This window comes from Schistocerca gregaria, chromosome 8 (assembly GCF_023897955.1).
Source record: "Schistocerca gregaria isolate iqSchGreg1 chromosome 8, iqSchGreg1.2, whole genome shotgun sequence".
NCBI lineage: Eukaryota > Metazoa > Arthropoda > Insecta > Orthoptera > Acrididae > Schistocerca > Schistocerca gregaria.
In genome coordinates, this window is record NC_064927.1 from 445943813 (window position 1) to 445958238 (window position 14426).

Consider the following 14426-nt stretch of genomic DNA (forward strand, 5'->3'; position numbering starts at 1 on the left):
GCCACTCCGCCAGCCGACTTGACAGAATATACATCTCTAACGCTCTAAAATCAGTTCTCCTCGACGCGGAACGTTGGCCGTCTGCCTTCTCGGATCATGACATGTACATCTGTACCATGAACCTACGTCGACAATCTATATGGCGCAGTGCAGGACCTTGGAAACTCAATGTAGCACTACTGCGGGACCCTGAAAGTCGACAACAGGACACCGACACGTGGCACACCTGTGTTCAACGAATTACGCGTTACGAGACCACACTGCAGCGGTGGTTGCTGTGCGCCAAACCGGTCATCCGACGCACATTGACACACTATGGCAGAGCCAAAGCCAGGTGTAATCACCATACAACTGATTTCTACTATAGCGCTCTACGTGAACTCATGGATCAACCTCATCCCCGGATCGGTTAAAAGAAGCTCAACGCATTAAGGCAAAGATTTTAACCGTGACCAGATGCCGTCTAGAGGGAGCTATTGTACGAGCACGCAGCCAAGATAGGATTAACGGCGAAGAACCTTCTATGCATCATATTATTCAAAATGTTCGTCGACGCCGACAGGCTTTAATGACAACTTTAGACTTACCTGATGGACGCCGGCTGACTTCGCAAGCTACCATTGCGGATGCATTCACAACGCACTACAGACTTTTATATCAAGGGGTACCTGCCGGTGCAGAAGCCATTGCTGAGGTTACCCAGGAGACACTTGGTACTCTAAACTCAGCAGCTGCAACCCTCCTGACTTCTGAAGTGACCAACGACGACGTCCAAGGCGCTATGGCTAAAGGGTCTCTGAATCGATCTCCCGGCCCGGATGGTTTACCTCTCGAATTTTACAGAACCTTCCAAGATTTGATGATGTCACGATGGAGGGACATGTACTGGGAACTTTTGTCCGGCGCGGCGAACCCGCCACCAATGTTCATGGAAGGCTTACTTGTACCAGTCCCGAAACCCGCAGGAGGTACACGACTCGACAGTTATCGGCCGATCACGTTACTCAATTCCGACTTCAAGATTTTCACACGCGTTCTAGCAGTGCGACTCAAACATGTCTTACGAGATATTCTTTCCCACGAACAAACAACTTTAGGCGGCGATCGTAATATACAGACAGCTCTCAGTGAATATCGAGATGTGATCGCTGTGGCAACACACTCAAGACTGCCAGGCGCTTTAGTCTCCATCGACTTCAAATAAGCGTTTGACCGCGTCAATCATGCATTCCTGAAAGCAGTGATGAACCGAATGGCAATTCCCCCGACGTTCACGCAAGTGGTTATGCGGCTCCTTCGTGGAGCAACGTCCAGACTTCTCGTCAACGGCAGACTTACAGAACCTATACGGATTGAACGCTCAGTACGGCAGGGTTGCCCCTTGTCGACGGTGCTTTATGCCATTGCGATGGAACCACTCATGTGCGGATTACGGCGACGTTTGACAGGTATTCCACTCCGGGATCATATGTTCAGCTGCCGAGCTTACGCGGACGACTTGGCCCTCGTCGTACGTTCAGCGGCCGACGTACAAGCTGCGATGCAGTGGATTACCCGTTACAGTGAATGGGCAGGGAGCGCAATGAACGTGGCAAAATCATGCGCCATGAAGATCGGCCGCGGCCTTCCCGCAGACAGCGTCGTCCCATTTCAACTGGTGGACACTCTTCGGTGTCTCGGGTTGGTGTACACGCGAGACATTCGCCGCACCTCGGCGATCAATTATCGGGCACTGCTGCAACGCATACGGGCCAACATACAAAATCACATTCTACGCCCGCTGAAAATGTGCCAGAGAGTCAGCTTCGTCAATAGCCATCTGGCAGCCCGGATACCCCATATAGCGCAGATTCTGCCCATCACTGCGACAATGGCGGCCAGATTACAGGCGGCTTTCGGCTATTTCACTTGTTCTGGACACATATTCAAAGTCCAGTTTGAAGCTCTCACCTTACCGAAGCGGGATGGTGGCCTCGATCTGGTTAATGTGAGAGCCAGGACTACGGCACTTTACACCAATATTATGATCTGGTTATGGAAAAGCCAAAATGCTAGTTTTACTGGAATGTTGACCACCGAGCTCGCACTTGTTTCGAGACGCCCACCGACGTCTTTGGCACACATCCCACCTCAGATGTCACATATGGGCCGTTTCTTTTTGGAGTACAGCTACATATGCACCGAGCTCCCCAGGACCAGGAAGACAACCACCCGCGACATCTACCGCCTTCTCCGGAAGTCTCCACCACGCAACCCCGTCGAAACACGTCACCCCCAGGTTTCATGGCCTACAGTTTGGAAAACGATCCACCAACCATATCACACCACTGACACCACCTCTATGTGGTACCTTCTCGTCAACGGCAAGTATACTACAAGACAGAAACTGCATCGTATCGCACTGCTGGACTCACCCCTGTGCCTCAAATGCAATATCGAAGATACAGATTTACATCGTTTTGAGTGTGGGCCAGCAGCAGCTGTCTAGACCCTCGTACAGAAGATTGTGGCTTTCTACCTCCGAGTACCACCACATCATGTTTCTCCTACTATGATGATATATCCTGACACGACCTACTTTCCACCGGCTAAGTGGCACGCCATCACATGGATCAGTGGCATGGCTGTCAACTACCTCTTCCGGGACGACATCGTCGATCCGGCGGACTTTTGGACACGACTCCAAGTACATCACCACACCCTTCGCCGACATCGACACTATCGGGCCACTTTCGCGAACTATTTACAGAGTATTTTCACCAACCCGCCTCAAAGCTGGAATCTCAACGAACAGTGCCAGCCAAGACTGGACGATCCCACGTTCCCCTACAATGGTCAATGATAGAACGCATTTTGTTCTGATGGTGCGCCAAAGTGGAGCATGGCGCGGAAAGTATTCCTATTTTATTTCACTTCTCTTTTCTCCTCCTCTTCTAAGTTTTTTTTCTCCTTATACATGTTTATCCCTTTCACACATAGCTCTCTATCTGCAGCCTATTTGTTTTTCTTTCTCCTGTGCTCCCCGAAAACAAAAACAAAGAAAGACAAAAAAAGAGTTTGCTGCTGATGGTGAGACTGTATACTCCTTTATGTTAACAAAAAATAAAAAGAATAAAAATAGAAGGCCTTTGCGAAAATATAGCTACCTTTTATAGTTTCCATTTTAAAAGGGTATTGTGTTATTTTATTAAGAACGTCATCTTTTGTTTTCATGCACAAGAGGTTAAAAAAAAGAAGGCAAAAATAAAAAAATAAAACAACAAAATAAAAAAGGTTGGTAGAGCATGTGCCGGCGAAAGGCAAAGGTCCCGAGTTCGAGTCTCGGTACGGCACTCAGATTTAATGTGCCAGGAAGTTTCATATCAGCGCACACTAAGCTGCAAAGTGAAAATCTCATTCTGGATCTCTTTTCCTAATCGAAATCCCTCAGCGTCGACTGATCTAATTCGATTACATTCCATTATCCTTGTTTTGCTTTTGTTAATGTTCATCTTATACCCTTCTTTCAAGAATCTGTTCACTCTGTATAACTGTTCTTCTAATCCTTTGCTGTCTCTGACAGAATAATAATGTCATCGGCAAACCTCAAAGTTTTTATTTTTTCCCTCTGGAGTTTAATTCTTGACTGCTTGCTCAATGCACAGATTGAATAACATCACGGATAACCTACATACCTGTCTCACTCCCTTCTCAACCACTGCTTCCCTTTCATGCCCCTCCACTAACTGCCATCTGGTTTCTATACAAGTTGTAAACAACCTTTGACACCCTTTATTTTATCCCTAATACCTTGAGAATTTCAAAGAATGAATTCCAGTCAATGCTGTCAAAAGCTTTCTCTAGGTCTATAAATATTATAACCGTAGGTTTGGCCTTCCACAACCTATCTTTTAAGAGAAGTTGTAGGGTCAGTATTGCCTCGTGTGTTACTTCATTTCCCCGGAATCCAAACTGATATTCCACGAGGTTAGGTTCTACCAGTTTTTCCATTCTTCTGTATGGAATATGAGGTAGTATTTTGTAACCATAACTTATCATACTGACAGTTCGCTAATATTCACCCCTGTCAGTACCTGTTTTATTTGGAATTGGAACCATCATATTTTTCTTGAAGTCTGTCGCATACATCTTTCACACCAGGTGGAAGAGTTTTGCCACGACTTTTTCTCCCGAATGTCGTCTACTTCCGGGGCCTTGTTTCGGCTTAGAATTTTCAGTGTTCTGTCAAATTCTTCTCACAGTGTCATTTCTCTCATATAATGTTCCTCTGCGCCCTCTTACATTTCTACAATACTGCCTTCAAGTTCATCTTCCTTGTATAGACCTTCTATATACATCTTCCACATTTCAGCATTTTCTTCTTTGCTTTGCTTCGTTTTCCACTGAGCTCTTGATATTCGAACAGATGCTTCTCCTGTATCCAAATACCCCTTTAATTTTCCTTTAGGTGTTATCCATTTTTCCTCTAGTTAATGCACTTCTGAGTCCCTATATTTGTCTTCTAGCTACAGTATTATAGCTTCCATATTGTGTTGGACCAATTACGTCGGCCGTTCATGCACTGTTTTTACTAGCTGTAAGTAATGAGGCGGAGGCAAAAATGTGTACAACACAAAGACATTTTTGAATATCTGTGATGCTGCAGGCATTTCTTGGACGACTCGGCCCTTCTCTGAGGACACTGTGTGGCTGCAACACCACTGAATGTGATCTGACCCTTTTGGAGTGTAGTGCGACCGCATTTTTGGCGTGGTGTATGGGGTGGAACTACTAGAAGCCGTTTAAAACAATTCAACGAAATTAGTATATGAACAGAAGCAGTAGATGATTTTTAAGTTCTTTCAGCACTCCAGCTTCGTTCCCTGCTGTTGCGCAATCACTGGAGGCTACGACATTGACATGTACATGATTAAAACGGCAAAGGGTACTTCTAAGAGCCCTCCGCACCCCCTCTCCACCCCCCACCTCCCCCCCCCCCACACACATACACAGTTTGGCAACACCGTCGGTATCACTCGCAGACTTTCGTTTAAAACTGTACCTATACGGAGATACCTATTGACCGTTTTATAGGTGCCTGCAGGCAAGCAACCACTCCATCACCTCTCAGATGCCGCATGCAAGCTGGTGCTAGAACAGTAATACAGCACTACTCAGATGTAGCGTGTCTAAGGGTTTGCCCATCTCCAGGACTCAGTCAAGGGTGGTCCCTGTCCAGGTACATTTTTTAAGTGCTCTAAAAGGGGTGGCACTGAGAATATTGGTAAACTGGGTGCATTTAGAGGGACCGATTGCCGTGTTACTCGTGCATATGCCATTGTGGCACCATCCCATGATCACACCACAGGGGGAGGGCTCAAAGCAGGAGAGCTGATAAAGCACAAACATTTTTTCTGATTTCGATCAAACTTAAATTTCGTCGAATGGGTTTGGACAATGAGTAGCTGTTCATCCGTATATACCTGAGCAAAACACTGCAGACGCTCTGCAGTCCAAAGGAGTCAGAGGTTACAACCCCATGATCTCCTTAGAGAAATCGGCAGAGAGGATGTCGACAGTGCCTGAGGCTGTCACGCACTACAAACCACTGCACTGTCGCGCAGTACAAAGTGTCGTTTTCGAACGCAAAACTTTTTGAGCCATGGCGAGCTGGAGCCACTGTTATTTTGTTCTTGTATCGTTGAGATCGACTGTGGTTGTGCTAAGCTATCTTTGCTTTTCGGGTGTCTTATCTTCCGGGTTGACGGGCGAAGCGATTTGGTTGTTAGCCTTAGACGGGTAACCCTCTAGATATCGTGGCATTCGCGGGAAGATGAGTGTCAACGAGTGCCGACCAAGCGTGATGACCGTTACATGTGGTAATGTGAAATTGGTCGGGCGTTTTGGCGACATGGGCAGCTTGGAGATACAAGTTCTGTGACTTCGCTCGGAACAAAATTTGAAATGAAGCGGTGAAGCTTTGGAACCCCTCCTTCGTATAGTGTATGTGGTATGAAGTAAGTGGTCGTAATTGTGTTTGTTGACCGACGCACTCAGAGGCATTTAAATTTTACTATTATGGTGAGACTTTTACAGTCGACCTCTAAGATGGACTGGAAGAGTTCAGTTGGCCTACTAAATGGTGGCCGTTATTTGAAAGTTTTCTCGGAAGTTTTACTAGTGCTCTATGTTCCTTGTAATCGAACAATTTTATATTGGTGTTTTCAAAGCATGCACTCCATTAATACAGTTGTCCATGTGCAAAATGTTTAAGGTCAAAGTTGCGAATTTGTCAGTAGTGTTACGTGTTCCTTTACACACTTACCCATATATCGAGTCAAATGTTCTGCCGAGTGTTTCTATGTTTCAGAGTTATTCGAATGTCTTTGTGATTCGCGCAAAAACTTTTGATTGTGACAGCGCCTTGGTGGGTAGTGAAATGACATCCGTGGTCTAGTCCTGGCAGGTTTAAGAACTTGGTCACTACCGGGAGCTGTGCACATACCGCCTTTCAAACTTTAGTATTTATCTTCCTTCTGCCAATGTGGTTTAAGCTGGTAGATATATAAATATATATTGTATGTAATCTGTTCTTATAAGAACCTTCCTTAAATATTTGCTACTGGCAACTGGCTAAACTTTAAATTGCATAGTATCTGCTGAGTTCCTTGCGCAGCTCCTTCTAGTAGTCTTTTATTAACACGTCTGAGCAAGTGATCATTCTTTTTTAAAGATCAGTGTTTGTGCTGTAGTTTTTTTATGTAAGTTGTTCTATCATGTCATGTAACTGGATCTTAGCTTGGCACTAATGTTGAATTGTCATTAAGTCACCCTTTATTGGTAACTGTTTTCATTATATGTATTTTGAGGGAAATCCTATATGGGAGCTTGAATTTCTTACGTTTGTTAGTAATTCTGTTTTCTTAATAAGAGAAAAAAAGCGAGGGATATTGGTGCCCGGCTACGGTTAGTTTGTAATTGACCTTTCAACAAGTGCTTCTTTAAAGTATTGAAATAGTAAGTTTAGAAGGGTATTTTAGTGAAAAATGTTAAGTATGGCCATCCTCATGTAATAATTGGCTTTAAGGAGTTTGATGGTGACTATGTGAAGTAATTGATAATTGCTATGCTAAGATTTCTATAAATGCCTTGCACATTAAGTTTTTTATAACTTTCTCTTAAGGGGCTGTTTATTTGAGTACTAAGTACGTTGGGTTTCTAACTGTATTTGCAAAGCTTTATCTAGTGGCTCGTCCACAATTTGTAATTGTCAAATTCCTTAAAAGCCGTAATGTAAATAAACTGTCTTAATTATAAATTATGACGACCAACCATAATTCCATCCTGCTTCCTCTTTTACAGTATCTATGATATGGTGGGTAAGTGTGGTACGAATAGGAATCCGCGTACCACTTTTGCAAACAAACGCCCCAAATGAAGCGGTTGTTTCTTTGACGCCTGTTACGTCCCTCCTGAAGCCTGATTCTGAGAATCTGTGTGTGTGAATTGTTTTCCTCAGCCATTCAGAAAGAAACAGCTTGATTTACGAGCTTGACGTCTCAGTTTTTCCCTCCACTGCAGACGCGTCAAGACAGGGGCTGAAATGTGTGTGAATTCCTAAGGGACCAAACTGCTTAGGTCATCGGTCCCTAGACTTACAAACTACTTAAACTAACTTACGCTAAGAACAACGACCACACACAACTGTGCCCGAGGGAGGATTCGAACCTCCGGCGGGAGGGCCCGCGCAGTCCGTGACATGATGCCTCAAACTGCGTGGCCACTCCGCAAGACGGGGACTGAGCTGTGTTTAAGGGGAATTGTGTGACGACATTCCCGTCTTGTGACACGTCCACTGTGGCGTTGGGCTGAGTCGTGGTGAAATTTTGTGTCATTGTGACCTGATCAACACACCTTCCACCTCACATGAATTTCGGAGCTGAGGAGTTTTCTCATGTGTCGATACATTGCTCTTTGATGCGTCACCGTGTCCGAGTGTGAGGCTACAGGCTCTGTGCTCTATGGGACTCAACATCTTAGGTCATAAGTCGCCTAGAACTTAGAACTACTTAAACCTAACTAACCTAAGGACATCACACACACCCATGCTCGAGGCAGGATTCGAACCTGCGACCGTAGCAGCCCCGCGGTTCTGGCCTGCAGCGCCAGAACCGCACGGCCACCGCGACCGGCTGAGGCTACAGGGTCATTGAAACATTGTACAGAAAGGTTGTAGACATCTTTGAGCCAAATTTCAAAATTCTGTGTCGCAATGTCGGGATGTGATGGAATTTCAAAAAGGCGACTCTCTAATTTTCACGCGCTGTGTAATTGAAAGGTCAGGAAAGGTGGGTTGAGGCAGCTGACGGTTACTCTTAAGGTTTCGGTCACCCCATTGACGAAGGGGTAAAGCCAGGAAGGTGACTTTGCTGCAGGTGTCTTACTGGCATTAAACTGATGTTTTAAGTGAGTGTGACTTTTAGTGATTGCACTGTGTAGTCAGAGGCAACGCGGCGACATCAGACTACATGTTGTTCAGGCCATCTCTACTCTTGAGCTGTGGCTCAGAACATCTGTCACAGCATCTGTTGTGGCACCGGCTGCCACGACAGAGGTCCGGGTTTCGGCTGTGCACACGTCAAGGCGAGCACAAGCGATACGACTTTTTTCTGTCTCAGAACCCACTGTGAGCACAATGGCTACCTAGCTTTGTCACGGCAGCACAAAATGTTTCGTGTTGTGTCTGATAAATCCAGTATTTACCAGGAGAGGGCGCCGCACTGCCTATACCTCTCGTCGGGTGAGGTGCTTTCACACGTCGCAGACAGCCGCTCGGCGTACCCCTCCTGCTATACTTTTTTTTTTTTTTTTTTTTTTTTTTGGGAAACAAAGGTTCTTTTGTGTCGTCTCGTTGCCACTGTCGAAACTTGTACCATGGGAAAGAAGGAGAGGATGTTGTTGGCTGGACGGTATCCTCTTTCTATAGCACAACAGCACAATTGTATTAAGAGGGGTCTTTATTCACAAGAACAAGCCACGTTACTTAAGATAGTCCAGGTGTTATGGTACAAGCTCTTCCGTAACAGTCCACTTTATCCTCATTACTGGTGAAGTACAAGTTCCGCTATAAACACTACGCTCTCGTAGCCGATGACATGAACTGACAGACGCGAACTGGAATGGCGACTGAGCTAGTAACTGAGCTGACTGCGACTGCACCTGACTCTTTCTGCAACTGGGCTGACTGTCTGTGACTGACTGGGTTGACTGAACGACTATCTGTGACTATGACTGACTGAGCTCGTCCGGTCCGCGTCGGCGATCTAAATACTTGGGGTCGAGAGGGCGTTGGCGGTGTGTTACTTCCATGTCTGTCTTTGGCCTCCCTCCTGATAGGTACACTTGCTCCACCGCCTGCTATCGATCTTTTTCCAGCCTCTTTGACAACCGGCGTGCTGGCGACAGCTTACGCCAGCACATTTCTACCATTAATGAAGACTATTTTGTATGGGAGTATGATATGGTGTTTAATGGGTCCCAAAAAATAAAGAATGAATAACGTGAACTTTTAATGTTAACTGTTTAGGGAGTGGGAAACATCACATTGACAGTAGTAAGAGTATTAGAAGATCATGAACAGGTGGAATTCTTACATTAATGTTGATGTCAAAATACTGCTACGTCCACTAACGACTCGTCTATCCGAATTTTCAAATTATTCTTAATGTCAAAATCGGGCATCTTCATTGAAGAGTGGAAAAGCTTGTTGACATAGGAACATGATTGTATTCAACTGCAACGTAATAAGTGATTTGTTTGGCAAAATCAGTGATAATCAAACTTCCTCAAAGAAAAATTACACTGGAGGTTCTGCTTGAGAGAGACGTAAATATAAATCCGACTGCGCACTGACGGCGTGCCATTATCGCTTCATCAAACCGTCTGCTTCCAGGAGCTTAATTATCTGGAACATAGAATTACAGTTTTCTGATAATATTAATAGAAGGTCTTGATTATTCTGTGACCGCAAATGGAAACAATTTAAGGTCATTATAAATATTGTTAAAACCATTTTATATAGGTTTCAGGTTGTCAGTCTGGAGGCAAAGTAACAGCAAGAAGAAAACTGGATTTTACTAAACATAAAAGGAACGATAACTAAGCGCAGATATGTTTAATTTAACAAATATAGGTTCTGCTTTAAACTCAAAATGATACGACTGCTAGCACCACTAACATAGTGATTCGTCATACTGTAGGTGTACAATAAAAAAATTAAATATCACCAATAATTTTAAATTATTTTATTATAAAATTTGAATACGTGAAACTACTGCTAGCAGCAAACATTTGCATTGATGCACAAGTCAACAATTATACTATTCGAATCTGTTCTGGAACCGATTAATTGATGTTCAATTATACTTTTGTGTACAAGCAATGTCAGTACTGTATAGGAAACAGGATACAACATTGATAGGTCAGTGTACAAACCACAAATTAATGAGTTTGTGCTGTAAGGTACTCTCTGAGAGACTTAGAGTATCCCCACTTATGCCATATCCTATCACGTCTTGTCAACACTGGCATTACTACACCCATTCTAATCGTAAACCCTCATGATTATTAACCCACCCCTGCTACTGTAAGTATACGTCTCACTTACAGTAGCGTGGACTTACGGTGTCGCCTAACTTGTTATGCTTCCAACCAGTCGCCTATTATCTGACAATCAGTCAAAATATGAAGGCACAACTCTGGCAAACAAACAAAAAATCACAAAAGAACCACAATTAACGAAGTACGACATAAATATTTCGCACGACTAAATGAAACTGATATTTTTTTTTGCGAAAGACAATATATAATAACGTACCTATAAAATTATTAATTATTATACTTACCAGACAACACACCACAAGTAACCACACTAGAGATGTTCACCACATGCATCAAGTTCGCTAGTTGCTCGAGACCTAAGCAGCTGTTTGGGAGGGGGTAGGGAGAAACTCATGCTTCGAATACAGGAGTTCATGAGCGAGGCGACTCTAACACAGTGGAAGGGAAATCGACGATGTGTGGTGATGAAGGACCTGCAAAGAAAACTACATACACGATGCGTAAACGTTCAGTCAATACATTCATCAACATAATATTTTGATGTTTGTTTTTCCTCGCCCTCTTGCTCACCAACATCGTAAAATCAGCAAACAACTACACTATTCGTTCGATGAGCACGTTCTTAGGAGCAAAAGTTTCGTCTGCTTTAATCATAGTTCATGAAGTCATTTTATGACAGTATAGTGAAAGGAATATTACTCTTTATGACATGTAATTGAAAAATAAAATTAAAAGTGGAAGATAATGCGGCATAAAGCAGAACCAGTTATTTTAATCCAGTGGCGATAAGAGAAAAGGTAACACAATACACGCCAGCTATGTGATTAAAACGCAAAACATTTATTTGTAACAGTAATTTCAAAGTAGAAGACTGTATGTTACACGTATTTAATACGCAGAGACTATTTTTACAGATCAATTCTGTATCATCTCGTAAGATATGATTGTCATCATAAATTAATGAGCTTGTCGCAGCAGTGCTTCACCAATACAGCTACCCCCCCTCTCTCTCTCCCCCCCCCCCCCCCCCCCTCGATAAAATGTTTCTCGATTGCATATATAATATACATGGGTGAAAAGTAGCCACGTAATGAGAAACCTGTATCTCATAAAGCCCTTCCTATTTTAGGAAAGTTCCTGCACGTTCTTCCAACAGTTTTGATACTGCATCTTACCTTCAGCACCAATCAAGCCAACCAAATGTCCACGACGTTACAAAGGGCAGTGTTCGTTTTCCTTTCCCCTCCATGCCATTTTGGCTTCTTCAAAATATCACAAGAATTTAATTGTGCCGTATACACTCCTGGAAATTGAAATAAGAACACCGTGAATTCATTGTCCCAGGAAGGGGAAACTTTATTGACACATTCCTGGGGTCAGATACATCACATGATCACACTGACAGAACCACATGCACATAGACACAGGCAACAGAGCATGCACAATGTCGGCACTAGTACAGTGTATATCCACCTTTCGCAGCAATGCAGGCTGCTATTCTCCCATGGAGACGATCGTAGAGATGCTGGATGTAGTCCTGTGGAACGGCTTGCAATGCCATTTCCACCTGGCGACTCAGTTGGGCCAGCGTTCGTGCTGGACGTGCAGACCGCGTGAGACGACGCTTCATTCAGTCCCAAACATGCTCAATGGGGGACTGATCCGGAGATCTTGCTGGCCAGGGTAGTTGACTTACACCTTCTAGAGCACGTTGGGTGGCACGGGATACATGCGGACGTGCATTGTCCTGTTGGAACAGCAAGTTCCCTTGCCGGTCTAGGAATGGTAGAACGATGGGTTCGATGACGGTTTGGATGTACCGTGCACTATTCAGTGTCCCCTCGACGATCACCAGAGGTGTACGGCCAGTGTAGGAGATCGCTCCCCACACCATGATGCCGGGTGTTGGCCCTGTGTGCCTCGATCGTATGCAGTCCTGATTGTGGCGCTCACCTGCACTGCGCCAAACACGCATACGACCATCATTGGCACCAAGACAGAAGCGACTCTCATCGCTGAAGACGACACGTCTCCATTCGTCCCTCCATTTACGCCTGTCGCGACACCACTGGAGGCTGGCTGCACGTTGTTGGGGCGTGAGCGGAAGACGGCCTAACGGTGTGCGGGACCGTAGCCCAGCTTCATGGAGACGGTTGCGAATGGTCCTCGCCGATACCCCAGGAGCATCAGTATCCCTAATTTGCTGGGAAGTGGGGGTGCGGTCCCCTACGGCACTGCGTACGATCCTACGGTCTTGGCGTGCATCCGTGCGTCGCTGCGATCCGGTCCCAGGTCGACGGGCACGTGCACCTTCCGCCGACCACTGGCGACAACATCGATGTACTGTGGAGACCTCACGCCCCACGTGTTGAGCAATTCGGCCTTACGTCCACCCGGCCTCCCGCATGCCCACTATACGCCCTCGCTCAAAGTCCGTCAACTGCACATACGGTTCACGTCCACGCTGTCGCGGCATGCTACCAGTGTTAAAGACTGCGATGGAGCTCCGTATGCCACGGCAAACTGGCTGACACTGACGGCGGCGGTGCACAAATGCTTCGCAACTAGCGCCATTCGACGGCCAACACCGCGGTTCCTGGTGTGTCCGCTGTGCCGTGCGTGTGATCATTGCTTGTACAGCCCTCTCGCAGTGTCCGGAGCAAGTATGGTGGGTCTGACACACCGGTGTCAATGTGTTCTTTTTTCCATTTCCAGGAGTGTATTATGTCAAGCAGATACAAAGTAAACTTCTCCTGCTTGTTCTCTAGTAGTTTATCTTCAATGTCGTTTTTTATGAATGAAATCATGTAGAAGCTGTTCCATCTAGTTTCCGCATTTGACTTAATGTTTTTTTTTCTAACATTGCCACTAATCAGGAGTGACTCATATATCCTACAGTTCTTGTCAGATAACTTTTCACTGAGAAACTTTTCATCTAATGTATGACATAAGGCTGGGCCCATGTGGTGAACTGTTTATGGCGGACGTTTGTGCTGTTGAAGTGCTTTGTCTATGCTCAGCCCTTGATCAATTACAACTGTCGCGCTGTTTAGTTCCACAATTTGTCATATAACTACGTAAGATTATTTTTGTTCGTTTTTGTAAATTTTGGAAACTTTGTTTTGAGGACACCTTGTATGTTTGTTCACACCTATTGTCAGCATCTTGCGAAAATTGTCACTCCAAAAATACCTCGTTACAGCACATTAGTTCTAGTCAATGGCTTCCTTTACTTTTGTCAAACTGGTGTACCTCACTACAATGGCTCTGCCTTGAATATGTCGGGACATGGTTCTTGGAGAGGCGATATACCGTGTGCACAGACTGTGCCATATCTGGCATCAATGCCAGTTAGTGTTTGAGGGGGAATTGCAAACTCTTGTCCTAGGACAATATCGAAGTGCCGTTGATTCAACACACACATTAGCTAGCTCTTATCTCTATTTGCCTCCTTATCGCTCTCCGAAATCGTGGGAGATACTGAACGTTTGAGACATTTTTGAACTTATCATGCTTGCTCTGTATACGAGTAACCGTTTGCCTCGCATCCTTTGGCACTGACAGTAAGCAGCTGGGCCGTAACTTTCCCTTCCAGCCACTATCTGAAATTAAAAATAACAATAATACACATCTGTTATGTCGAACACAGTTTCCGTTTTTTTCTCTTACCACTTCAAAATAATGAAGCAATTTTTTCGAGGCTACGTGACAAGAAAAATGCAAAGAGAAAATACAACGCTTCAAATTTCTATAACTGTCCGAAACTGAAGTTTGATGGATAGATCCAACGGAAATAAGAAATATCATTCGAACCGTTAAATGAAGTC